Source organism: Nerophis ophidion, linkage group LG06 (assembly GCF_033978795.1).
Source record: "Nerophis ophidion isolate RoL-2023_Sa linkage group LG06, RoL_Noph_v1.0, whole genome shotgun sequence".
Lineage (NCBI taxonomy): Eukaryota > Metazoa > Chordata > Actinopteri > Syngnathiformes > Syngnathidae > Nerophis > Nerophis ophidion.
Window position 1 is genome coordinate 9,635,745 of NC_084616.1, and position 27,615 is coordinate 9,663,359.

The following is a 27,615-nucleotide window of genomic DNA, read 5'->3' on the forward strand; positions in this document are numbered from 1 at the left end:
ACCGCATATGTGGGCAACCCCCCCCTCTAAGGGGGAACGTACACACACACACACACAAACACACAGTATTATTTATTTAATTTTTTCACAGCTTGGCGGGCCGGATCCCGCCTGCTGGCTGTAGTTTGGGGACCCCTCGGGCAAGAGTTGAATCATAGCCGGTGTGCTCCCCTTCAACGCTCAGCAGATGGCGCTGTGGGCCTCGACTGCCGATCTTCCAACTGCGGGAGGGGTTTTCAAGCCGAACTAACTCGGCCCAAATGAGATTTCACCTCAACAAGGAAGCTCCTATCCTTTTTCCCCTGCAGCTGGAATGACACGTTGAGACGCCGCGCCACATAATAAGAGAGCCCGCGCTCCGGGCACACCAGCCCGTATTACATTTCCATTCCCAAAGACAACGTGGCCACTGCATCAAGATTGACAGGCAGCCCGGGTCCGCTGAATTGAACACGTCTGGGGGCGTCCCGGTGCACTTGGCCAAAGTAAAAACTGCAACATGATCCCACAGAAGAATGCCTGAAGCGACCACAAAACCCTGCACGTACGTAAAAAACACCTCAATGATATTTGTTCCTGGATCAGTAGAACCCAGAACCACTCTCACATTCATCTATCTGGTCAGGAAACCAAGACACTTAAGAGTAGTCAGTGTACGGCTTGTACGTATATATTCCTACTGCCAGTTACAGGCTTTGAGCAGGGCCATGTTTTGCATGAAGTCAATTAACAAATTACCATAAACATATTCCTAGCCCCTTCCTGCTCCATCATCGCTGAGGTCCAATCCCGGCCAGTGATGGGTCATTAAGTTGTGTAAAGTTATGTTTTAAAGGCCTACTGAAAGCCACTACTACCAACCATGCAGTCTGATAGTTTATATATCAATGATGAAATATTAACATCGCAACACATGCCAATACGGCCTTTTTAGTTTACTAAATTGCAATTTAAAATTTCGCGGGGAAGTATCATGCTAAAATGTCGCGGTATGATGACGCGTGCAATGTTCCAGCAGTCGTCTGTTTTCATCGCATAATTACACAGTATTATGGACATCTGTGTTGTTAAATCTTTTGCAATTTGTTCAATGAATAATGGAGACGTCAAAGAAGAAAGCCGTAGGTGGGAAGCGGTGTATTGCGGCCGCCTATAGCAACACAAACACAGCCGGTGTTTCCTTGTTTACATTCCCGAAAGATGACGGTGAAGCTTTACTATGGAACAGAGCGGTCAGCGAACACGGTTGGATTGGACCACACACATACAAAGTACAGTGTATATGCAGCGATTATTTCGAAAGATCGAAGAGGGTCCCTTGCGAAGGGCAGAGATGGGCATCGCCACCACCTGTCGACTGGTGCTGAAGAAAGGTGCGGGGCCGACCTTCAGGTTGTACAGGTACGACCATATAATCTCACTAAAACACTAGTAACACAATAAGCAGATAAGGGATTTTCCAGAATTATCCTAGTAAATTTGTCTAATAACATCTGAATCGCTCCCACTGTATAGTCTTTTTTTTTTCTAGTCCTTCACTCTCACTTTCCTCATCCACGAATCTTTCATCCTTGCTCAAATTAATGGGGAAATCGTCGCTTTCTCGGTCCGAATCGCTCTCATTGGTGGTGGCCATGATTGTAAACAATGTTCAGATGTGAGGAGCTCCACAACCCGTGACATCACGCGCACATCGTCTGCTACTTCCGGTACAGGCAAGGCTTTTTTATCAGCACCAAAAGTTGAGAACTTTATCGTCGATGTTCTCTACTAAATCCTTTCAGCAAAAATATGGCAATATGGCGAAATGATCAAGTATGACACATAGAATGGAGCTGCTATCCCCGTTTAAATAAGAACATCTCATTTCAGTAGGCTTTTAATTAATGCTGTCTAGGGTTGTCCCGATAAAACGTATTTCGATCCTTTGATAAAAATTGGCATTATTGACATTATTTTAACAAATCTTAGGGTTCATTAGTTTAGTCCTTCAATAAAAGGTTGAACATAATAGACAACTTGTCTTTTAGTAGTAAGTAAACAAACAAAGACTCCTAATTAGTCTGCAGTAACATATTGTGTCATTTATACACCTATTATTTTGTACACATTATAAAGGACAAGCGGTAGAAAATGGATTATTAATCCACTCGTTAATTTTCTGTTAATATCTGCTTACTTTCCGTTTCGACATGTTCTAGCAACACTTTTGTTAAAATGTAATAATAACTTATTCTTCTCTTCTTTGATACTTGACATTCGTTTTGGATGATACCACTCATTTAGGTATCGATCCGATACCAAGTAGTTACAGGATCATACAATAAAATATAATACCTAATACACCAGTAATGATATGGAAAAATACTGATGTAAAGGGTAGGTGTTGTTCTGTTTTCTGTTTGAACATGTTCTATCTACACTTCTGTTAAAATGTAATAATCACTTAATTTTCTCTTCTTTGATACTTTACATTAGTTTTGGATGCAACTCCACATACGCCGCTCCCAGTCTGTGGAACACTCTCCCTGACCACCTGAGTGCACCACAGACTGTGGATGCTTTTAAAAAAGGCTTAAAAACCCTTCTTTTTGAAACAGCCTTTTTTTTTCGAAATAAATAAATGGGTTGTACTTGTATAGCGCTTTTCTACTTTCAAGGTACTCAAAGCGCTTTGACACTACTTCCACATTTACCCATTCACACACATTCACACACTGATGGAGGGAGCTGCCATGCAAGGCGCCAACCAGCACCCATCAGGAGCAAGGGTGAAGTGTCTTGCTCAGGACACAACGGACGTGACGAGGTTGGTACCAGGTGGGATTTGAACCAGGGACCCTCGGGTTGCGCACGGCCACTCTCCCACTGCGCCACGCGTGCTAGTTCTAGCTATTAGGCTGTTCTAGTTTTTATTTCATTTATTTTAATGCACTGTAGCACTTTGAGGTTGTATGCTTAAGGTAAAGTGCTTTTATAAATAAAATATATTATTATTATTATTATTATCATTACATTTAAGTATCGATCCGATACCAAGTAGTTACAGGATCATACATTGGTCATATTCAAAGTCCTCATGTGTCCAGGGACACATTTATTGACTTTACAAACATGTTATGATTTTTCTTTTTAAAAGGAAAAAATATTTTGCGGCAATAAAATATATAGATGTAATCATAATGGTATCGACAAGATACGCTATTGCACTTGGTATCATTACAGTGGATGTCAGGTGTAGATCCACCCATGGCGTTTGTTTACATTGTGACGGCGGTGAGCTATTGTATCCTCCTACGGTGTGTAGTGAAACATGTTTAGCTATTCCTCATCCTCCAGTGATAATATTACTTGTAAGAAATTCACTTTATTTGTCGCCATGGAGGCGAGAGGATTAGTGATTTTGAAATAGCTAAAACACTGTGGATGGACATTAGACGCTAGCTTGCTAGCCATGTCTTAAAGCAGCTATTCCCGAGGGTGTTTCAGTCTTATAACTTCACCTTTATCTTGACTTTTTACACCAAAATGCATCCGTTCTCCCTTTTCTGTCTACACACTGTGTCTGCTTGTAAGTACTCGGTGTGCGTGCGCTGCCGAACACGCTCCTCTGCTGGTAAAACTAGCAATTTTTTAAATTGGGAACCCATTCTTCCATTTTCTACCTCTCGTCCCTTTCGGGGTGTCGGCAAGGGGCGCTGGAGCCTATCTCAGCTTCATTGGGGCAGAAGGCGGGCTACACCCTGGACAAGTCGCCAGCTCATCACAGGGCCAACACAGACAGACAGAACCGGTACTTTTCAAACAGGGTGTAGTACTGTTAGTGATTCATTAGTAATGCAATAATATACTAGTACCGGTATACCCTAGTACTGTCAAATGATCAATATGTTTTATTGTGTAATCACACTTAATCAGACTTGACATTTTATTTCTATTTCATCGCCTATATTGCGTGACATCATTCCTGGCCTGGTAACAATCGGTGTGATGTAAGTGTGCACTTTTTACAAGACATACGGTCATAAAAAAATGACCAGCGCCACGCAACGTTTGCCTGAGAAGGGGACGGTGCTCCACTTAACAAGTCACATGACATGCTGGGATTCATCTTTTCCCCTCAGTGAAGCACATCCAAAGTGCCGGCAGCACTCGTGCAGCCCCACGCTTGACTGTGGACAGCAGACTTTTATCCTGCTGCTCACTCGTGTTGCCAGATATGTACTCTCATGTTTCACTCCATTTCAGTGGATAGTAAGTACATCTACAACTACACAAGCTGTACACCAACTACTCTAAAGTACAAAAGCAGTTAAGTTGTCACAATAAAAAGAGAACACAATAAATCCTTTTCAACTTATATTCAATTGAATAGACTGCAAAGACAAGATATTTCATGTTCACACTGAGAAATTTGTTGGGTTTTGGGAACTGAGGAGACACATTTTTGACGTGAGATTATTTCCCATTCTTGCTCAACAGTCTCCCTTCTCATATTTTTAGCCTTGATAATGTGCCACAAATTGTATTTTACTATTAAGCCACGCTGTTGTTGACACCTGGCTTGGCATCGTCTTGCGGAAATAAGCAGGGGCGTCCATGATGACGTTGCTTGGATTGTACCTTGCAGCATTAATGGTGCCTTCACAGATGTGTAAGTTACCCATGCCTTGGCCACAATTGCACCCCCATGCTGACTTTTTACACTTTGCGCCTAGAACAGTCCGGATGGTTCTTTTCCTCTTTTGTCCGGTGGACACGACGTCCACAGTTTCCAAAAATAATTTGAAATGTGGACTTGTCAGACCACAGAACACTTTCCCACTTTGCGTCAGTCCGTCTTAGATGAGCTCAGGCCCAGCGGGTGTTGTTGATAAATGGCTATGGCTTGGCATAATAGAGTTTTAACTTGCACTTACAGATGTAGCGACCACCTATAGTTACTGACAGTGGTTTTCTGAAGTGTTTCCTGAGCCCATGTAGTGATATCCTTTACACACTGATGTCGCTTTTTGATGCAGTACCGCCAGAGGGATCCAAGGTGCGTAATATCATGGCTTACATGCAGTGATTTCTCTACATTCTCTGAACCTTTTGATGATATTACGGAACGTAGATGGTGAAATCCCTAAATTCCTTGCAATAGCTGCTTGAGAAATGTTGTTTTTAAACAATTTTTTCAGGCATGTGTTGACAAAGTGGCGACCCTCGCCCCGTCCTCATTTGTGAACGACTGAGCGTTTCACGGAAGCTGCTTTTATACCCAATCATGGCACCCACCTGTTCCCAATTAGCCCCTTCACCTGTGGGATAATCCAAATAAGTCTTTGACGAGCATGCCTCAACTTTCTCAGTCTTTTTTGCCACTCCTGCCAGCTTTTTGGAAACATACTGCAGGCATCAAACTCAGAATGAGCTAATATTTGCCAATAAAATAAAGTTTACCAGTGCGAATGTTAAGTATTTTGTCTTTAAAATCTATTTCATTGAATATAACCTTTAAATAGATCTCCTTTTTAGACCAGTTGATCTGCCGCTTCTTTTCTTTTTCTCCTCTGTCCCCCCGGTCCGATGACCATGGATGAAGTACTGGCTGTCCAGAGTCGGGACCCAGGATGGACCGCTAAGCGCGCCTGTATATCGGTTGGGGACATCTCTACAATGCTGATCCGACTCCGCTTGGGATGGTTTCCTGTGGACGGGACTCTCGCTGCTGTCTTGGATCCGCTTGAACTGAACTCTCGCGGCTGTGTTGGAGCCACTATGGATTGAACTTTCACAGTATCATGTTTGACCCGCTCGACATCCATTGCTTTCGGTCCCCTAGAGGGGGGAGGGTTGCCCACATTTGAGGTTCTCTCCAAGGTTTCTCATAGTCAGCATTGTCACTGGGTGTGAATTCTCCTTGCCCTTATGTGGTTTCTTCCCAGGATGTCGTAGTCGTTTGTACAGTCCTTTGAGACATTTGTGATTTAGGGCTATATAAATAAACATTGATTGATCGAGTGTGAAGCGACCGGAATGAGAATCAGCACCTCCAAGTCCGAGTCCATGGTTCTCGCCCGGAAAAGGGTGGAATGCCATCTCCGGGTTGGGGAGGAGACCCTGCCCCAAGTGGAGGAGTTCAAGTACCTAGGAGTCTTGTTCACGAGTGGGGGAAGAGTGGATCGTGAGATCGACAGGCGGATCGGTGCGGCGTCTTCAGTAATGCGGACGTTGTACCGATCCGTTGTGGTGAAGAAGGAGCTGAGCCGGAAGGCAAAGCTCTCAATTTACCGGTCGATCTACGTTCCCATCCTCACCTATGGTCATGAGCTTTGGGTCATGACCGTAAGGATAAGATCACGGGTACAAGCGGCCCAAATGAGTTTCCTCTCCCTTAGAGATAGGGTGAGAAGCTCTGCCATCCGGGAGGAACTCAAAGTAAAGCCGCTGCTCCTTCACATGGAGAGGAGCCAGATGAGGTGTTTCGGGCATCTGGTCAGGATGCCACCGGAACGCCTCCCTAGGGAGGTGTTTAGGGCATGTCCAACCGGTAGGAGGCCACGGGGAAGACCCAGGACACGTTGGGAAGACTATGTCTCCCGGCTGGCCTGGGAACGCCTCGGGATCTCCCGGGAAGAGCTAGACGAAGTGGCTGGGGAGAGGGAAGTCTGGGTTTCCCTGCTTAGGCTGTTGCCCCCGCGACCCGACCTCAGATAAGCGGAAGATGATGGATGGATGGATGGATGATTGATTGATAAGTTGAAAAGGATTTGTTGTGTTCTCTTTTTATTTCGCATTTACACAAGATGACAACTGTGTGAATTGTGTGATTTATATTTATATAGCGCTTTTCTCAAGTGACTCAAAGCGCTTTACATAGTGACACCCAATATCTAAGTTACATTTAAACCAGTGTGGGTGGCACTGGGAGCAGGTGGGTAAAGTGTCTTGCCCAAGGACACAACGGCAGTGACTAGGATGGCACAAGCGGGAATCGAACCTGCAACCCTAAAGTTGCTGGCACGGCCACTCTACCAACCGAGCTATGCCGCCCCTGCTTCACTGCTTTTGGGGCTTTGTAATAAAAGCCTTAAAAGTGAGATTCTGCATTTACCTATTCCTCTCCCGAGTCGTCTTTAGGGCGGTGAGCAGAGACAAGCAGAGACGTGCCGCGTCCTGTCGGCATTCCACCAGGCCAAGAAGACACTCCTGGAAAATTCCTGCACGTCAAAAAGACAAAAGGTAAAGTTAGGCGGGGTGGGGGGGGTGTGCAATTTGATGAAACCCTAAAAGTGAGAAGTCTACTTTTTATTCACACTTGACAGCGGCAGGTATGCATTCCCTCTACGGGGACACTCGAGCGGCATAAACGGGCGCCTGAAGACTCTGCATCTGCTGGGCCCGCGAGGAAGGAACGGGCATTAGACGTCGATACATAATTTAGTTTCCCAGCTGCGCAATTCAACCTTTGCTGCCAAATAAATATGTAAAGCCGGCAGCGGCTGGCCAAAGTCAGAAACTCATTTTGCTCCTCATGTACTATTCAGATAAGCCCGGGATGTGAAATAACCCGGAGCAGATTACAAAGTCCTCATTTCGAGCCAGTGACTTCCAGGAAGGGAAACACGTGCTGGACGGTCGTCGACAGGCTAGAAAATCAATCACCGCGTTTTGGCTTATCTTCATCAGCGACAGCGGTGGACGACCACGATGTATGACACCTGACATCTTTTGGCTTTCCCCATGAATTTTAAAGCGGGTGGGAACACAATTACCTGGTGGGGGAGTTGGCACAAGACTGTTTAGTCAACATGTTTACCCTTAAAAGGGGTCATATTAGGAATGTTTTTTCTACTCTGTGTAAATGGTAAATAAAAAGAGAATACAAATACTTTTCAACAAGATATTATCAATCAATCAATCAATCAATGATTATTTATATAGCCCTAAATCACTAGTGTCTCAAAGGGCTGCACAAACCACAACACGAACCACTACGACATCCTCGGTAGGCCCACATAAGGGCAAGGAAAACTCACACCCAGTGGGACGTCGGTGACGATGATGACTATGAGAAACCTTGGAGAGGACCACATATGTGGGCAACCCACCTCCCCCTTCTAGGGGACCGAAAGCAATGGATGTCGAGCGGGTCTAACATGATACCGTTCAATCCATAGTGGATCCAACACAACCGTAAGAGTCCAGTCCAAAAATATGAAAAAAAATGGGTATTTTTGTCCGTCATTCCGTCGTACATTTTTTTTCCTTTCACGGAAGTTTATTTGTAGAGAATAAATGGTGAAAAAAATGCTTAATTGAACGGTTTAAAAGAGGAGAAAACAGGAAAAAAATGAAAATTAAATTATGAAACATAGTTTATCTTCAATTTCGCTTCTTTAAAATTCAACCGAAAAAAATGGAGAAAAATGAGCTAATTCAAATATTTTTGGATAAATTAAAAAAACATTTTTTATGGAACATCATAAGTCATTTTTCCTGATTAAGATTAATTTTAGAATTTTGAAGACATGTTTTAAATAGGTTAAAATCCAATCTGCACTTTGTTAAAATATATAAAAAATATATTAAATGTTCGAACTGAGGAACCCTTTTTTTTTTTTTTTTTTTTTTTTGCAAATAGCTTAATGGCAGCAGCACATTGCAAAAAAGGCATTTTTACCAGTGTGTTACATGGCCTTTCCTTGTAACAACACTCAGTAAAGGTTTGGGAACTGAGGTCACACATTTTTGAAGTGTAATTCTTTCCCATTCTTGCTTGATTTACAGCTTAAGTTGTTCAACAGTCTCCCGCCTCATATTTTAGCCTTCATATTTTCAATGGGAGACAGGTCTGGACTACAGGCAGGCCAGTCTAGTATCCGTTTTAGCTCGGTTGGTAGAGTGGCCTTGCCAGCAACTTAAAGGGTTGCAGGTTCGATTCCCGCTTCCGCCATCCTAGTCACTACCGTTGTGTCCTTGGGCAAGACACTTTACCCACCTGCTCCAAGTGCCACCCACACTGGTTTAAATGTAACTTAGATATTGGTTTTCACTATGTAAAAGCGCTTTGAGTCACTAGAGAAAAGCGCTATATAAATCTAATTCACTTCACTTCACTACTATGAAGCAAGAAGCATCAGTCCATCTTTGTGGAAAAGTGTTCTGTGGTCTGACGAGTCCACATTTCAAATTATATTTGGAAACTGTGGACGTAGTGTCATCCGGACCAAAGGGGAAGCGAACCATCCAGACTGTTATCGACGCAAAGTTCAAAAGCCAGCATGTGTGATGGTATGGGGGTGCTTTAGTGCCCAAGGTATGGGTAACTTACACATCTGTGAAGGCACCATTAATGCTGAAAGGTACATACAACTTTTGGAGCAACATATGCTGCCATCCAAGCGCCGTTTTATTCATGGACGCCCCTGCTTATTTCAGCAAGACCATGCCAAGCCACGTGTTACAACAGCGTGGTTTTGTAGTAAAAGAATGCGGGTACTTTCCTGGCCCGCCTGCAGTCCAGACCTGTCTCCTATCGAAAATGTGTGGCGCATTATGAAGCGTAAAATAGGACAGCGGAGACCCCGGACTGTTGAAGGACTGAAGCTCTACATAAAACAAGAATGGGAAAGAATTCCACTTTCAAAGCTTCAACAATTAGTTTCCTCAGTTCCCAAACATTTATTGAGTGTTGTGAAAAGAAAAGGTGATGTAAAACACAGTGGTGAACATGCCCTTTCCCAACTACTTTGGCACGTGTTGCAGCCATGAAATTCCAAGTTAATTATTATTTGCAAAAAAAATAAAAAGTTTATGAGTTTCAACATCAAATATGTTGTCTTTGTAGCATATTCAACTGAATCAATCAATCAATCAATGTTTATTTATATAGCCCCAAATCACAAATGTCTCAAAGGACTGCACAAATCATTACGACTACAACATCCTCGGAAGAACCCACAAAAGGGCAAGGAAAACTCACACCCAGTGGGCAGAGAGAATTCACATCCAGTGGGACGCCAGTGACAATGCTGACTATGAGAAACCTTGGAGAGGACCTCAGATGTGGGCAACCCCCCCTCTCTAGGGGACCGAAAGCAATGGATGTCGAGCGGGTCTAACATGATACTGTGGAAGTTCAATCCATAGTGGCTCCAACACAGCCGCGAGAGTTCAGTTCAAGCGGATCCAAGACAGCAGCGAGAGTCCCGTCCACAGGAAACCATCTCAAGCGGATCAGCAGCGTAGAGACGTCCCCAACCGATACAGGTCCATCCTGGGTCCCGACGAGCGGTCCATCCTGGGTCTCGACTCTGGACAGCCAGTACTTCATCCATGGTCATCGGACCGGACCCCCTCCACAAGGGAGGGGGGGACATAGGAGAAAGAAACGAAGCGGCAGATCAACTGGTCTAAAAAGGAGGTCTATTTAAAGGCTAGAGTATACAGATGAGTTTTAAGGTGAGACTTAAATTCCACTTTCAAAGCTTCAACAATTAGTTTCCTCAGTTCCCAAACATTTATTGAGTGTTGTGAAAAGAAAAGGTGATGTAAAACACAGTGGTGAACATGCCCTTTCCCAACTACTTTGGCCCGTGTTGCAACCATGAAATTCTAAGTTAATTATTATTTTCAAAAAAAATAAAAAGTTTATGAGTTTCAACATCAAATATGTTGTCTTTGTAGCATATTCAACTGAATCAATCAATCAATCAATGTTTATTTATATAGCCCCAAATCACAAATGTCTCAAAGGACTGCACAAATCATTACGACTACAACATCCTCGGAAGAACCCACAAAAGGGCAAGGAAAACTCACACCCAGTGGGCAGAGAGAATTCACATCCAGTGGGACGCCAGTGACAATGCTGACTATGAGAAACCTTGGAGAGGACCTCAGATGTGGGCAACCCCCCCTCTCTAGGGGACCGAAAGCAATGGATGTCGAGCGGGTCTAACATGATACTGTGAAAGTTCAATCCATAGTGGCTCCAACACAGCCGCGAGAGTTCAGTTCAAGCGGATCCAAGACAGCAGCGAGAGTCCCGTCCACAAGAAACCATCTCAAGCGGATCAGCAGCGTAGAGACGTCCCCAACCGATACAGGCGAGCGGTCCATCCTGGGTCCCGACGAGCGGTCCATCCTGGGTCTCGACTCTGGACAGCCAGTACTTCATCCATGGTCATCGGACCGGACCCCCTCCACAAGGGAGGGGGGTACATAGGAGAAAGAAAAGAAGCGGCAGATCAACTGGTCTAAAAAGGAGGTCTATTTAAAGGCTAGAGTATACAGATGAGTTTTAAGGTGAGACTTAAATTCCACTTTCAAAGCTTCAACAATTAGTTTCCTCAGTTCCCAAACATTTATTGAGTGTTGTGAAAAGAAAAGGTGATTTAAAACACAGTGGTGAACATGCCCTTTCCCAACTACTTTGGCCCGTGTTGCAGCCATGAAATTCCAAGTTAATTATTATTTGCAAAAAAAATAAAAAGTTTATGAGTTTGAACATCAAATATGTTGTCTTTGTAGCATATTCAACTGAACATGCCCTTTCCCAACTACTTTGGCCTGTGTTGCAGCCATGAAATTCCAAGTTAATTATTATTTGCAAAAAAAAATGAAAAGTTTATGAGTTTGAACATCAAATATGTTGTCTTTGTAGCATATTCAACTGAACATGCCCTTTCCCAACTACTTTGGCATGTGTTGCAGCCATGAAATTCCAAGTTAATTATTATTTGCAAAAAAAATAAAAAGTTTATGAGTTTCAACATCAAATATGTTGTCTTTGTAGCATATTCAACTGAACATGCCCTTTCCCAACTACTTTGGCCCGTGTTGCAGCCATGAAATTCCAAGTTAATTATTATTTGCAAAAAAAAATGAAAAGTTTATGAGTTTGAACATCAAATATGTTGTCTTTGTAGCATATTCAACTGAACATGCCCTTTCCCAACTACTTTGGCATGTGTTGCAGCCATGAAATTCCAAGTTAATTATTATTTGCAAAAAAAATAAAAAGTTTATGAGTTTCAACATCAAATATGTTGTTTTTGTAGCATATTCAACTGAACATGCCCTTTCCCAACTACTTTGGCCCGTGTTGCAGCCATGAAATTCCAAGTTAATTATCATTTGCAAAAAAAAATAAAAAGTTGATGAGTTTGAACATCAAATATGTTGTCTTTGTAGCATATTCAACTGAATATGGGTTGAAAAGGACTTGCAAATCATTGTATTCCGTTTATATTTACATCTAACACAATTTTCCCAACTCATATGGAAACGGGGTTTGTAAAAAGAAACACACACACAAGGCTATCCTGCAAAAAGAACCCAATTAAGGCGGTATACTCTGGTGAGGTATAGAAGTGACAAAGTAGGTAGCATGGCCTCTAAAGAGTAGAACAAAGCCCCCCAGAGTGTGTGTTGGGCAACGCTCTGATTACACTCCCAGCAGCGAGTCGGAGTTCAGGATGATTAAAAGGGCAAAGGTGTGCATGATTGGCTGTTGTTTGGGGCAGTGCATGTAATTTTGACATAAACACACGAATCCTAATCAGCGTCGGGCCTTTTTCCGGAAGGTCCCTGCCCTGCTATTGACCCCCGGTGCTCCATGTCTGTTCTTTTTGTCTGTGCAGGTTAACTAATGGACGGGCTAATCAGAGGGCGCCCGCTACATCTGTCTGGCCCCTGTCAATAGATGGGCGACCTCTTCACCGCGTCCCCCCCCCCCAACACTCCCTCCGCAGCGCGGTGATTCCAAACAAGGCGGCGCTAATCAGCACCTGCAGCCAGCTGGAATGTGGCCAGTTTCTATAGAGGGAGAGGCTTAGCGGCAGAAGCTGGACAAGTTTTGTTTTTTTCCTTTCCGTCAAGCAAACATGCCCGGGCTCGTTTAGAGGGAGTGCTGGAAACGGGTGTTGGTGAAGGTTCTTTAGAATCAACTGTTGAGATAATTCAAGGGGGAAAAAAACACATCTTAGGTGTGCGATTGAGTCACCCAAAGTCCGCTGGGATAGACCACAGCACACTTTTCCTGCAGGCGAGCTACTTTTCCATTGACTAAGTCGAGGGAATCTACTTCAATCATATATATACAAACCCCGTTTCCATATGAGTTGGGAGATTGTGTTTGATGTAAATATAAACGGAATACAATGATTTGCAAATCCTTTTCGACCCATATTCAGTTGAATATGCTACAAAGACAACATATTTGATGTTCAAACTGATAAACTTTTTTTTTTTTTTTTGCAAATAACCATTACCTTTACAATTTGATGACAAAGAAGTTGGGAAAGGTGGCAATAACAACTGATAAGTTGGGGAATGCTCATCAAACACTTATTTGGAACATCCCACAGGTGTGCAGGCTAATTGGGTGCCATGATTGGCTATAAAAACAGCATCCCAAAAAATGCTCAGTCTTTCACAAGAAAGGATGGGGCGAGGTACACCCCTTTGTCCACAACTGCGTGAGCAAATAGTCAAACAGTTTAAGAACAACGTTTCTCAAAGTGCAATTGCAAATAAATGTAGGGATTTCAACATCTACGCTCCATAATATCATCAAAAGGTTCAGACAATTTGGAGAAATCACTCCACGTAAGCGGCAAGGCCGGAAACCAACATTGAATGACAGTGACCTTCCATCCCTCAGACGGCACTGTATCAAAAACCGACATCAATCTCTAAAGGATATCACCACATGGGCTCAGAAACACTTCAGAAAACCACTGTCACTAAATACAGTTTGTCACTACATCTGTAAGTGCAAGTTAAAGCTCTACTCTGCAAAGCGAAAGCCATTTATCAACAACATCCAGAAACGCCGCCGGCTTCTCTGGGCCTGAGATCATCTAAGATGGACTGATGCAAAGTGGAAAAGTGTTCTGTGGTCTGACGAGTCCACATTTCAAATTGTTTTTGGAAATATTCCACATCGTGTCATCCGGACAAAAGGGGAAGCGAACCATCCTGACTGTTATCGACGCAAAGTTGAAAAGCCAGCATCTGTGATGGTATGGGGGTGCATTAGTGCCCAAGGCATGGGTAACTTAAACATCTGTGAAAGCACCATTAATGCTGAAAGGTACATACAGGCTTTGGAACAAAATATGCTGCCATCTAAGCGCCGTCTTTTTCATGGACGCCCCTGCTTATTTCAGCAAGACAATGCCAAGCCGCATTCAGCACGTGTTACAACAGCGTGGCTTCATAAAAAAAGAGTGCGGGTACTTTCCTGGCCCGCCTGCAGTCCGGACCTGTCTCCCATGGAAAATGTGTGGCGCATTATGAAGCGTAAAATACGACAGCGGAGACCCCGGACTGTTGAACGACTGAAGCTCTACATAAAACAAGAATGGGAAAGAATTCCACTTTCAAAGCTTCAACAATTAGTTTCCTTAAACAATTAGCGGAGTTGCCACTTCGAGGATGCACACACGACCAGTCAGCAGGATTGCAGGTAAGAATAAATTTTAATATATTAAAACAAAAGAACACTGGTGCAAAAAGGGGAAAACAAAGCACGTGCCAACGCACGGGAAACTAATGCTAAAACGTAGCAGGAAACAGAAGTAAAACTAAACGACGTGCCGAACGCACGTGAAGCTAAGGCGGAACTTAGCACAAAATAATCTATGATACCAGATACAAACCGTGACGAGTTGCGAGAAGCAAACAATGAGCCGAGAGCGAACTAAGGAATCAGGTGGGCTTAAATACACAAATAATAATCAGAAACAGGTGTGTGACAGGAGCCCGTGAGGAGGAGCACATTACGTTGCCATGGTGATTAAAACAAACGAGGACGTGCTCAAACACACGGAATCTACCGCTTATTCCCTTTTGGGGTCGCGGGGGGCGCTGGCGCCTATCTCAGCGACAATCGGGCAGAAGGCGGGGTACACCCTGGACAAGTCGCCACCTCATCCCAGGGCCAACACAGATAGACAGACAACATTCACACTCACATTCACACACTAGGGCCAATTTAGTGTTGCCAATCAACCTATCCCCAGGTGCATGTCTTTGGAAGTGGGAGGGGCCTATCCCCAGGTGCATGTCTTTGGAGGTGGGAAGAAGCCGGAGTAAATGATAAATGATAAATGGGTTGTACTTGTATAGCGCTTTTCTACCTTCAAGGTACTCAAAGCGCTTTGACAATACTTCCACATTTACCCATTCACACACACATTCACACACTGATGGAGGGAGCTGCCATGCAAGGCGCCAACCAGCACCCATCAGGAGCAAGGGTGAAGTGTCTTGCTCAGGACACAACGGACGTGACGAGGTTGGTTCTAGGTGGGATTTGAACCAGTGACCCTCGGGTTGCGCACGGCCACTCTCCCACTGCGCCACGCCGTCCCTATAGTCCCTAGAGTACCCGGAGGGAACCCACGCATTCACGGGGAGGACATGCAAACTCCACACAGAAAGATCCCGAGCCTGGATTTGAACCCAGGACTGCAGGACCTTCGTATTGTGAGGCAGACGCACTAACCCCTCTGCCACCGTGAAGCCTCATATACACGGCAAAACAATAAACGATCCCCTCTGTTCCCAAAGGTTTATTGAGTGTTGTTAAAAGAAAAGGTGATGTAACACAGTGGTGAACATGCCCTTTCCCAACTACTTTGGCAGGTGTTGCAGCCATGAAATTCTAAGTTAATTATTTTTTGCAAAAAAAATAAATAAAGTTTATGAGTTTGAACATCAAATATGTTGTCTTTGTAGTGCATTCAACTGAATATGGGTTGAAAAGGATTTGCAAATCATTGTATTCCGTTTATATTTACATCTAACCCAATTTCCCAACTCGAATGGGAACGGGGTTTTGTACTTATCTGGCTTAGGACACCTGCAAAAATCAATAGATGCGGTAAACTGTAATTAACTCAAATCCATGTCAGAGATTTTGGATCACGTGTTTGCCAAAAGCTCTCGTGCCTCAGGTGTCTGCCGAGCGAGATTCAGCTCATTTGTATTCTGGGTGTGTCGCCTCACTCTGCATCCAAATGGAGACTGGAATATTTATGCCTGAAAATGACGACGCTGCCCGATTGTCAATGTGTTCCGACATAAGAGCGCAATTTAGCAGCGAGCTTGCATTCCTGCGCGGGCAAGTCGGAACATCGGGGCGCCGCCGTCGAGGGGGGTGGAGGGGGGTGGAGGGGGGTGTATCAGGGCGGATAGAAAACACCTCCGGGAGGCCTCGGGCTGCTGAGCCTTGACTCACACAAATGCATTTAAATTGCTGTAACTGTCAAAGGACTCTGAAGCAAATGGCAACGTTCAAAACGAAAAAGCATCCTTTTCATGTTAGTCAAATCAGGGGATCACGCGGTCTTGTCGGGAGATTGGCTGTCAGGAAAAAGTCATTATGTCACCAGGAAGCCGTATTGGACTGGAGAAAGGGAAAGTTGCAGTCGACTGGCAAAAACGAGGACCTGTTGTTGCCGCTGATTTAAAAATATGTACGACCATTCCGCTTCTTTAGAAACCGAAGTTTAACAATGGTATGCGCATTTTTCATCAGGTAACGGCAACTGCTCGGATTCTGTGAGAGGAAATTTTAACCAAATACATTATTTTAAGTTTTACCGGTTTTATTCTGTTACACACGGTCAAACTGGTTTTTAAATGCTTCAATAACTCTGCTTCCCAGCTGCAATAACAAGACTGCAAAGTGGGAGATTATCTAATTCCACCTATTCGGGTTAAAAATGTTTTTTGCAAATTAGTAATTATAGTCTGCAAAAAATGTGCCGTTGTCGAGTGTCTGTACTGCAGGGGTCGGGGAACCTTTTTGGTTGAGACAAATATTTCAAAATGTATTTCCGTGAGAGCCGTATAATATTTTTTAAACACTGAATACAACTAAAAGCGTGCATTTTTAAGTAAGACCTGTCATGTCTTTGTGATCATGTTCTGCTTAGTCATGTTCTGTTTGGTTTTTGACTCCATTAGTTCCTGTTTTTGTGCACCCTGGTTTGTTTTCGTTTCCATAAATACCAATCAGTTCACCTGTTTTCACGACTCACGCACCTGATTCACTTGAACTCATGTACCCGTTGTCAATCACCACGTCACCATTTAAGCCTGCAGTTGCCAGGCAGTCAGCCTGGCGACATCACTTTCTACTCACCCTCTATCACCTCTTACACACCTATGTTATCCATGCCGATGATCCATGCTCTTTCTCGGTCCAAGCAAGTTTTTCATGCCATAGTTTATAAGTTTCATTTTATGTTCATAGTTCTCCCATTGTGCGAGTTTTAGTATTCATAGCCAAGTTTTTAACCTCCACGGAGAGCGCCTTTTGTTTATACCCTTTGTTTTTGTAATATTTTTGAGTTAAGATTAAAGACGTCATTACCATGTCCGTTCCAATCGCTTTGCACCACGGGAAAACAAACCACACCATAGTCCAGGTCTTGACAAGACCAACATTTTTAGAGTATAATAAGTCTCTTATTCTTTTTAATAACATTGTTATTCTAAATTTAACCAATAATAAATATAATACTTCTTACTATTAATGCGACATCTTGGACAGGTGCGATAGAAAACGGATGGTTGGATTAAAATGCATGAGAATGTTTTATAATTTGAACGTTATTTTTAACACTGTGATTACCAGCGGAATTATTAATTACTTATCCTGTTAAGCAATGTCAGCTAAGATTTATCTGAGAGCCAGGTGTAGTCATCAAAAGAGCCACATCTGGCTCTAGAGCCATAGGTTCCCTACCCCTGCTGTACTGTCTAGAGCTGGGCAGAGTAACCGTGTAATACTCTTCTATATCAATAGGTGGCAGCCGGTAGCTAATTGCTTTGTAGATGTTGGAAACAGCGGGAGGCAGCGTGCAGGTAAAAAGGTGTCTAATGCTTAAACCAAAAATAAACAAAAAGGTGAGTGCCCCTAAGAAAAGGCAATAGAGAAGGCTATGCAGAATGAAACTAAAACTGAACTGGGTACAAAGGAAACACAAACGGAATGCTGGACGACAGCAAAGACTTACTGTGGAACAAAGACGGCGTCCACAATGCTCAGGACATGACAATCAACAATTTCCACACAAAGAAGGATACAAACAAGTGCAATATTAGCTGAGGTATATAATGTACAGTGTATTTTCTCAACAACTGTATGTGTGTAACATGTTTTATTGTGCTGGGCAATCATAAAACGGCTGTGAAAACGCACTGTGTGAGGCACCTGTTCTCTCGCCTCTTGGGGGTAGAGGGCGCTAGTGATTCCAGATATCATTCTTGCGAATACTAGGCGGATGCCTGTATAATATAATTCATAGAAATCTGCGTTCAAAGGACTCCGGCTTATCAGTGATTCCCAAAGCCCAAAAAAAGTCTGCGGGCTATAGAGCGTTTTCCGTTCGGGCTCCAGTACTCTGGAATGCCCTCCCGGTAACAGTTCGAGATGCCACCTCAGTAGAAGCATTTAAGTCTCACCTTAAAACTCATCTGTATACTCTAGCCTTTAAATAGACCTCCTTTTTAGACCAGTTGATCTGCCGTTTCTTTTCTTTTTCTTCTATGTCCCACTCTCCCTTGTGGAGGGGGTCCGGTCCGATCCGGTGGCCATGTACTGCTTGCCTGTGTATCGGCTGGGGACATCTCTGCGCTGTTGATCCGCCTCCGCTTGGGATGGTTTCCTGCTGGCTCCGCTGTGAACGGGACTCTCGCTGCTGTGTTGGATCTGCTTTGGACTGGACTCTCGCGACTGTGTTGGATCCATTATGGATTGAACTTTCACAGTATCATTTTAGACCCGCTCGACATCCATTGCTTTCCTCCTCTCCAAGGTTCTCATAGTCATCATTGTCACCGACGTCCCACTGGGTGTGAGTTTTCCTTGCCCTTATGTGGGACTACCGAGGATGTTGTAGTGGTTTGTGCAGCCCTTTGAGACACTAGTGATTTAGGGCTATATAAGTAAACATTGATTGATTGATTGATTGGTAAAGCATAGATGCGGGGAATATCGCTCATGAAAATGCTAAAGGAAAATACCAAAAAAAGAGAAAAAGCCACCAAAATAGGAGCGCAAGACAAGAAGTAAAACACTACACACAGAAAAGCAGCAAAAAAGTCCAAATAAGTCAGGGTGTGATTTCACAGGTGATGTCAGTACACCTACTTTCAGACAATGCATGCTGGGTTATGGTTTAAAGTCGTAACCAAAAATTGCCACGATGACTTTTTACTGGCAATTGAGTTCCGTTTTTTTAATGATTTCTGCTGGTGGTGTGCGTTTTTTTTTTCAACCCAAAATATGGGCCTTGGCTCGAAAAAAGTTGAAAAACAATGGCGTAGAACATCTTTTGCCCAGACTGCAAAAAGGACCACAAGTATGGAAATCTGTACCTGACACTTTGAAATGTATACCTGCACTTGTCACATTTCAAAAAAACAAACAAAATTGTGGCAAGTTAAACAACAATCGTGTTGACATGTTTAGTTTTTACACATTTTTACTAATTGGTTCTTATCTAGTTTGGATTTTGTCTGTGTTATTATTATTATTGGCTCTTATCTAGTTTGCACTTTGTATTATTACTATTCTCAATATTATTGAATCCTCTTTGTCTCATTCTTTTTATTTTCCTATTTTAAAGATGTTAGATCTGTGTTATTGTTATTGTTGGGGACAAGTATTGTAAGTTAGCTTTGGCTACAAACACTATGATGCAGACATTGGATAACTGTTTCAGATATCTATGTTTCTGTATCAGTCTCTATTTCTAATACACCTATATATATATATATATATATATATATATATACATATATATATAGGGGAGAACAAGGAACACAACAAATAAGCAAAGTTTGGTCATTTTAATGTGAAATAAATTGTATCGATATTAGGATATTTTCTTAATTCCTATCTTGTTTAAAAATATATCGATATATCTCACAAACTCGATATATCGCCCAGCCCTACAGTGCAGTGCATTGATATTTTGTAAAATCACATCTTGTCGTCTTTGTTTCTGTTTACAAAGTCAGGAAATAGAGAAGTCCTTGGAATTGTTAGAATAATCATGTATATATATTATCATACAACTTTAGTATGCTTAAAGTCCGTTGCTATAGTTATTAGCTATTTTGCTTAAGCTGTACTTTTTCTATCTGTGCAAGGACAAAAACTTCTTGTCTGAGGGGCGGCCTCAGCCGCAGATGTAAGCTTTGTTTTAGCCCAGGGGTAGGGAACCTATGGCTCTAGAGCCAGATGTGGCTCTTTTGATGACTTCATCTGGCTCTCAGATAAATCTTAGCTGACATTGCTTAACACAGGGGTGTCCAAAGTGCGGCTCACGGGTCATTTTTTAACGGCCCCGGCACGTTTTAAGAATACAATAATTAAAAAAAATTAAAAAACATGAAAAGTGATATAAGAGAGCAAACAGGTGAAATGTAACAATAAATTGTTGCAATGTTTATACTCTTATAACACAAAGCTGCCATGCAGGCTGTTTCTTTCTTTAAAAAATAATAATGTATCAAAAGCAATGTCATTTTGAATTATTGACCTATTCAAGGCTTCAATTACATCACATTAAATATTCCACTTTGAGATATTTTGGGGGGAAAATGTTGCATATTTTGTGTTTTACCATATAAAAAACTGAGCTGTTTTTTTTTTAAAAGGGCCTAAAATAAACAAAGAAAACATAAACAACAATAAAACTTAAAATTGACGGATATATCTGAAGTTGATCTCGAGATTATTGTGCTAAAAGTAACGGTAAATAAAATGTATAATTTATTTTTTAACACTTTAATAAGTTGGACACTTTTGGATCCCCAATTATTTTAGTGTCAGTTGTTTTTAAGTGTCATTGCTCAAAAAATAATAATGAATCAAAATCCAAAATTAAGGCTCCAATTATTATATAATCTCAAATATTCCACCTAAAAAAGTTATTGGGTGAAAATATTGCATATTTTGTGTTTTTTCCATTTCTTTGTCTAATGTTGATCTAGAGATTTAAAACTTGCATAATAACAAAAAATTATAATACTGACACATTTTTAATATTTTTTTTTTTACCAAAACCCATAATTGAGTGGAGGCCTAAATGTATATTTTTTATACATATATTGTATTGGTTTTTAAAATAAAAATTATGAAAATGGCCCCCGCTTGCTCTGATTTTTCAGTGTGCGGCTCTCAGTGGAAAAAGTTTGGACGCCCCTGGCTTAACACGATAATTATGAATAATTCCGCTAGTAAGCACAGAGCTAAAAATACCGTTCGAAATATAAAACATTCTCATGCATTTTATCCATCCATCCGTTTTCTACCAGACTTGTTCAATAAGTTGCATTAATGGTAAGAAGTATTTGATTTATTATTGGTTAACTACAGAATAAGAATGTTATTAAAAAGAATAGGAGATTTATTATACTCTAAACATGTTGGTCTTACTTAAAAATGCACACATTTAGTTGTATTCAGTGTTAAAAAATATGATATGGCTCTCACGGAAATACATTTTAAAATATTTGGCTTTCATGGTTCTCTCAGGCAAAAAGGTTCCCGACCCCTGTTTTAGCCCACCAACAGCCAAGGACTTCAAGGACCTCAACGCAGATAAGACGACAACACGCAGATGAAGCAGAGACAAGGTGAAATCACAAGGCCCCAGCACATTCCGTCACCTATTGTGCGTCCTGGACCTGCTTTGCATGATATATGTGACCACTCCTTTTAGAGGCGGCCTCAATGATGTTGACTGTGGAACTCCCGAATAAATAGAGGGACGCTGGAGCTGAACCTTAGAGCGTAGGGCGAGACTGTGACTAAGTGTGCAGCTCCATGCGTTCTCCTCATGAGCTAAATTGAACTCTGTCTCTGCATGGTTCCTTGCTTCTTGTCTGATTAATAGATGTCATCAGTGTTTGAACCTGACATCCTTGGACACAAATAGTAGGAAATAATTAAAATATTTATTTGATATTGTTACGCCGCCATCCATGTTTGTGCCTGATTACGATTGTTAACAAAAATGTTATTGTTTAATGATGTAGAAGATTTCAAATGTCAGTATTACATTGTGATGTTTGACGGAAGACTGCGGTGGTCTCTTAAGAAACCAGGTGAGGCTCAGCTTAGGAATGTGTGCTCACTCCTTATCCACCCATCCCCCACCGCCACCCCTCATCAGCCCCCTTTAAAAATCCAGCTATTGTTGGAAGAAGGAATGCTTTTCAAAAAGTTACTCCTATCACAGTGAAGGATGGCGGGCGTCGCCCCATTTTTCACTTAGGGCTTAAAGAGGGAGGGAGAGGGAGGTCTTCCTGCAGCCTGAAGGAGAGCTTATTACAGGTAAAAAAAATGCTCCTGTCTCTGCTTTTCTGCGGCAAAAAAAAACTAAGTGCACTTGCAAAGAGACATACCCGTACATACACAATGACGTGCATGAACTTGTATGACCGTGCGTTAGGGATGGGTACGGTTTGTTTGTGCATACACGATTATAAATACATACATGCACACATAGGTACTCACTTGCATACAATCACACAAATACAGTACAAACATACATATACCCACACTGTATATACACAATTACATATGCGTACATACACTTATGCATATATCGTATTTTTCCGACTATAAGGCGCACTTAAAATCCTTTCATTTTCTCAAAAATCGACAGTGCGCCTCCTAAGTCTTGTTGTGCTTACCAACCTCGAAGCAATTCAATTTGGTACATGGTGAATTGATAAGTGTGACCAGCAGATGGCAGTCACACATACGAGATACGTGTAGGCTGCGATATGATGCCGGTAAACAACACAAACTTTAGACGTTCCATTGAAAATAAAGTACGTTACACACGGTACTCGAAAAATCGGTCAAAATGTTTAGGTATGACTTTGAAACCGCACCCTTTGACGGATTGTCGGCCCATTACGGGTACCGTAATAAGAGGTACAAGTATTACTGTGGTGTGTGTGTGTAAGGACCGCGAAATGGCACCCATAGTAGACATATTATTTGGAGTTTTGTTTCACAATATTACGCCAAAGCAACTTTTTTTACCTTCTGCTACCTGCTGATGTGTATTTGAGATCTGCATAAGTCCTGAAAATTTGCGCACGTCCGCCATTGTAGTCCTGGAAGTTACTATATTTTTCATAACATTAGGACTTTTTAATCGTAGCTTTACCACTTTATGTAATGCTACAAGAGAAAAGTTATTCTTGCTACGTTACGATCAATCCTGACTTACTACCAATTTTATTTTCCATTTGACCCATCCCTACAGGGGAGTAGTGAGCAGCGGCGGTGGCCGCGCCCGGGAATCATTTGGTCAATTAACCCCCAATTCCAACTTTACAACTTTATGTAATGTTACAAGATAAACGTTATTCTTGTAACATTACGATCTATCCCGACTTACTACCAACTTTACTTCTCATAACGTTATTTTGTTTTAGTAACTTTACAACTTCAAGTAATATTACACAGGAAACTTTATTCTTGTAACATTACGATCAATCCGGACTTACCACCAACTGTATTTCTCATAACATTAAGACTCGTTTTAGTAACTTTACAACTTTATGTAATATTACAAGACAAACGTTATTCTTGTAACATTACGATCTATCCCGACTTACTACCAACTTTACTTCTCATAACGTTATTTTGTTTTAGTAACTTTACAACTTCATGTAATATTACACAGGAAACTTTATTCTTGTAACATTACGATCAATCCGGACTTACCACCAACTGTATTTCTCATAACATTAAGACTCGTTTTAGTAACTTTACAACTTTATGTAATATTACAAGACAAACGTTATTCTTGTAACATTACGATCTATCCCGACTTACTACCAACTTTACTTCTCATAACGTTATTTTGTTTCAGTAACTTTACAACTTCATGTAATATTACACAAGAAACTTTATTCTTGTAACATTACAATCAATCCTGACTTACCACCAACTGTATTTCTCATAACATTAAGACTCATTTTAGTAACTTTACAACTTTATGTAATATTACAAGAAAAACGTTATTCTTGTAACATTACGATCCATCCCAACTTACTACCAACTTTACTTCTCATAACGTTATTTTGTTTTAGTAACTTTACAACTTCATGTAATATTACACAAGAAACTTTATTCTTGTAACATTACAATCAATCCTGACTTACCACCAACTGTATTTCTCATAACATTAAGACTCATTTTAGTAACTTTACAACTTTATGTAATATTACAAGACAAACGTTATTCTTGTAACATTACGATCTATCCCAACTTACTACCAACTTTACTTCTCATAACGTTATTTTGTTTTAGTAACTTTACAACTTCATGTAATATTACACAAGAAACTTTATTCTTGTAACATTACGATCAATCCTGACTTACCACCAACTGTATTTCTCATAACATTAAGACTCGTTTTAGTAACTTTACAACTTTATGTAATATTACAAGACAAACGTTATTCTTGTAACATTACGATCTATCCCGACTTACTACCAACTTTACTTCTCATAACGTTATTTTGTTTTAGTAACTTTACAACTTCATGTAATATTACACAAGAAACTTTATTCTTGTAACATTACAATCAATCCTGACTTACCACCAACTGTATTTCTCATAACATTAAGACTCATTTTAGTAACTTTACAACTTTATGTAATATTACAAGACAAATGTTATTCTTGTAACATTACGATCTATCCCGACTTACTACCAACTTTACTTCTCATAACGTTATTTTGTTTTAGTAACTTTACAACTTCATGTAATATTACACAAGAAACTTTATTCTTGTAACATTACGATCAATCCTGACTTACCACCAACTGTATTTCTCATAACATTAAGACTCGTTTTAGTAACTTTACAACTTTATGTAATATTACACAAGGAATTATAGTCTTGTAACATTACGACCAACGATATTTTTCACATTAGGACTTTTTTTTTGTAGCCATTCAACTTTTTCTGCCAGCATGACTCCTCTGTTCTTGCAACAGGTCAACTTTATTCTCCTACAACCGTCCCCTTTTTCTTGAAACATTACAACAAATAACTAGCGATCCAGTAGCATCATCACTTTTTTCCTTGGGACTTTGACTTTATTGCCCGAGCATTGTTTTTTAAAAGACGTGTCTTGATTGGAGCCGTAATGCTCCTGGGTGCGCTTGCAATTATCTTTCAAATGTTTGTTTTTAATGAAAAAGGGCTCCGAGGGTCCTCTTGAGGCGCCACTTTTGATGGGAGTTTACTGAAGATGAGCAAATTACAAAAAGGGGAATCATCAAATAATGGGCACGGGGCTTTTATTATGAAATTAATACTTCATCATATTTTTCATTTGCCTTCCTTAGGAGTCTTCTTGCGAAGGTGTGTGAGGTGAGAAAAGGTGTTTTGTGCTGTTTTCCAGTGGTTTACTTCTTATATAAATGGAAGAACTGTTTAATGATGTCATGCCCAATGTGTCCAACCTGTCATGCGGTGTGGCCAAGGGTTCTGTTCTATGGCCTGTTTTATTAGGGACCCAATGTCTCTTTGGGACAGAGGACCCTATTGAATTTCTAGCATTTTATTCTTTCTTTATTGTTATTCCGCAGCTTTGAGCTCCTTGACATGTTTCAAAACTCTCCAAATTTTACACACACATCAGGACTGTCGAAAATTGGGATCTAATAAAAACCAAAACCTAAAACTCAAAATTGCGCCCTAAAGACCCTAGGAAAAAACACAGACAAAACTGCTTGTAACTTCTGTTAGGAATGTCGTACAGACATGAACCAAAAACCTCTAGGTAGGTCTGACTTAGACCTAGATTTCATATAATGACATCCTTCAGCAAAAATCAACAGAAAGTTGGCAAAACCCCCTTCTAAACAAAAGGTTCCTAAAAAATTAAATTTTTGCCTCTTTGAGCTGTAATTTGACCCCCTTAAAATGAATCAAAACTCACCAAACTGGACACACACATTAGGACTGGCGAAAATTGCGATTTAATAAAAAAAACAAACCCCAAAACTCAAAATTGCGCTCTTGCGCCCCCTAGGAATAAAACACAAACAAAACTGCTCCTAGGAAGAAAACACAGACAAAACTGCTTGTAACTTCCGGTAAGAATTTCGTAGAGACATGAAACAAAAGCTTCTATGTAGGTCTCACTTAGACCTACATTTCAATCATTTACATCATTCAGCAAAAATCAACAGGAAGTTGGCAATTACCCGGTCAAAACAAAAGTTTTGTAAAAACCCATCACCTTTTTTCAAACATTATCTCCTCTGAGCGCGTTTGTTGTGTCGGCTTCAAACTCGCACAGGAGAGAGATTGAACCCTTCTGATTAAAAGTTGAGAAAATACTTTTAATAACTGCTCCGGTTTTGATTTTACGAGCCTTCAAAGATGGCCGCTTAAAAGCAGGAAGCACCAGCGTGGCCACACAATGCAGAGAAGGTAGGTACTGTGCGAGTAAAGATATGTTGACTGGGTGAATGAAGGAGGCACCAGTTTGACACCAGGATACAGACAAGGTAGGTAACGTGCAGGTAAAGGTATGTCGTCTGGGTGATGGCAGGAAGCACCAGCGTGTATGAGCGACAGAAAGAAGCACCAGTGTGAACCCAGGATGCAGGGAAGGTAGGTAATGTGCAGGTAAAGATATATTGAATGGGTAGAGGCAGGAAACACCAGCAAAAGTCGGTCCCGCCCATTGCTGCTTGCAGCTTTAATTTTTGTTGTATCTGATGCCGCTTGGTAGGTTGATCAGTAGTGTCAACATTTGTTTATAATTTCTATATGCAACTGTTATGCTCTTTCAATGATTCAGTTTCATTTTTAATCTGAGTTCTTGGAATGCGTATCCTGTATCGGAATTAGAATTCCGCATTGAGTTTAGGATTTTAGTCCTGACTTTGCGTGCGTTGCCTGGTGGGGCCCCTCAGTACATCACGGACTTGTTATGCCCCTACTCTTTAGGGTCAGGGTCTTCTAAAGATCCCGAAAACTCATTTTAAAATCCTGGCATTCCAGGTTATAGTCTTTGGAGGGTCTCTGTCACCAACTGACCAAAAACTGTTTTTATTACCTCGGAAATATTTCTAAAGTGACAAACTTCCTGTCAAAATTGGATCTGGAAATGATCATTCACACGTTCATTTCATCTGGTATTGACTATTACAAATCTTTCTTCACTCTATTCAACAAGTCAACACTAAAGAGACTTCAGATGGTTGAAAATGCAGCTGCCAGACTTTAGACCAGTGCACCCAGACCGGTCCATATCACCCCCCGTTTGATTCAGTCTTCATTGGCTTCCGGTCTAATTCCGCGTTGAGTTTAAGATTTTAGTCCTGACTTTGCCTGCGTTGCCTGGTGGGCCCCCCCAGTACATCACGGACTTGTTATGCCCCTACTCTTTAGGGTCTTCAGGCCAGGGTCTTCTAAAGATCCCAAAAACTCATTCTAAAACCCTGGCATTCCAGGCTATAGCTCCTAGACTCTGGAACAACTTGCACCAGTCCCTCTGTGACCTTAACTGTGTTGACACTATTAAGAAATATTTGAAAACTTCTCAATCA

The 27,615-nt window shown here is 41.4% G+C and overlaps 2 long non-coding RNA genes across 2 annotated transcripts in view; one reads left to right on the forward strand and one right to left on the reverse strand.

Moving 5' to 3' along the window:
• The window catches only part of LOC133553878 (uncharacterized), a 44,201-nt gene that overhangs the window by 9,671 nt on the left and 6,915 nt on the right, over positions 1-27,615 (reverse strand). The window contains exon 2 of the long non-coding RNA XR_009806989.1: positions 7,100-7,205. This is a non-coding gene — a long non-coding RNA (uncharacterized LOC133553878). The remainder of the gene's footprint in view (positions 1-7,099; positions 7,206-27,615) is intronic.
• On the forward strand, positions 276-7,862 carry LOC133553877 (uncharacterized). The gene is made up of 3 exons (XR_009806988.1): positions 276-544; positions 7,126-7,227; positions 7,311-7,862. It is a non-coding gene; the product is annotated as an uncharacterized LOC133553877 (long non-coding RNA).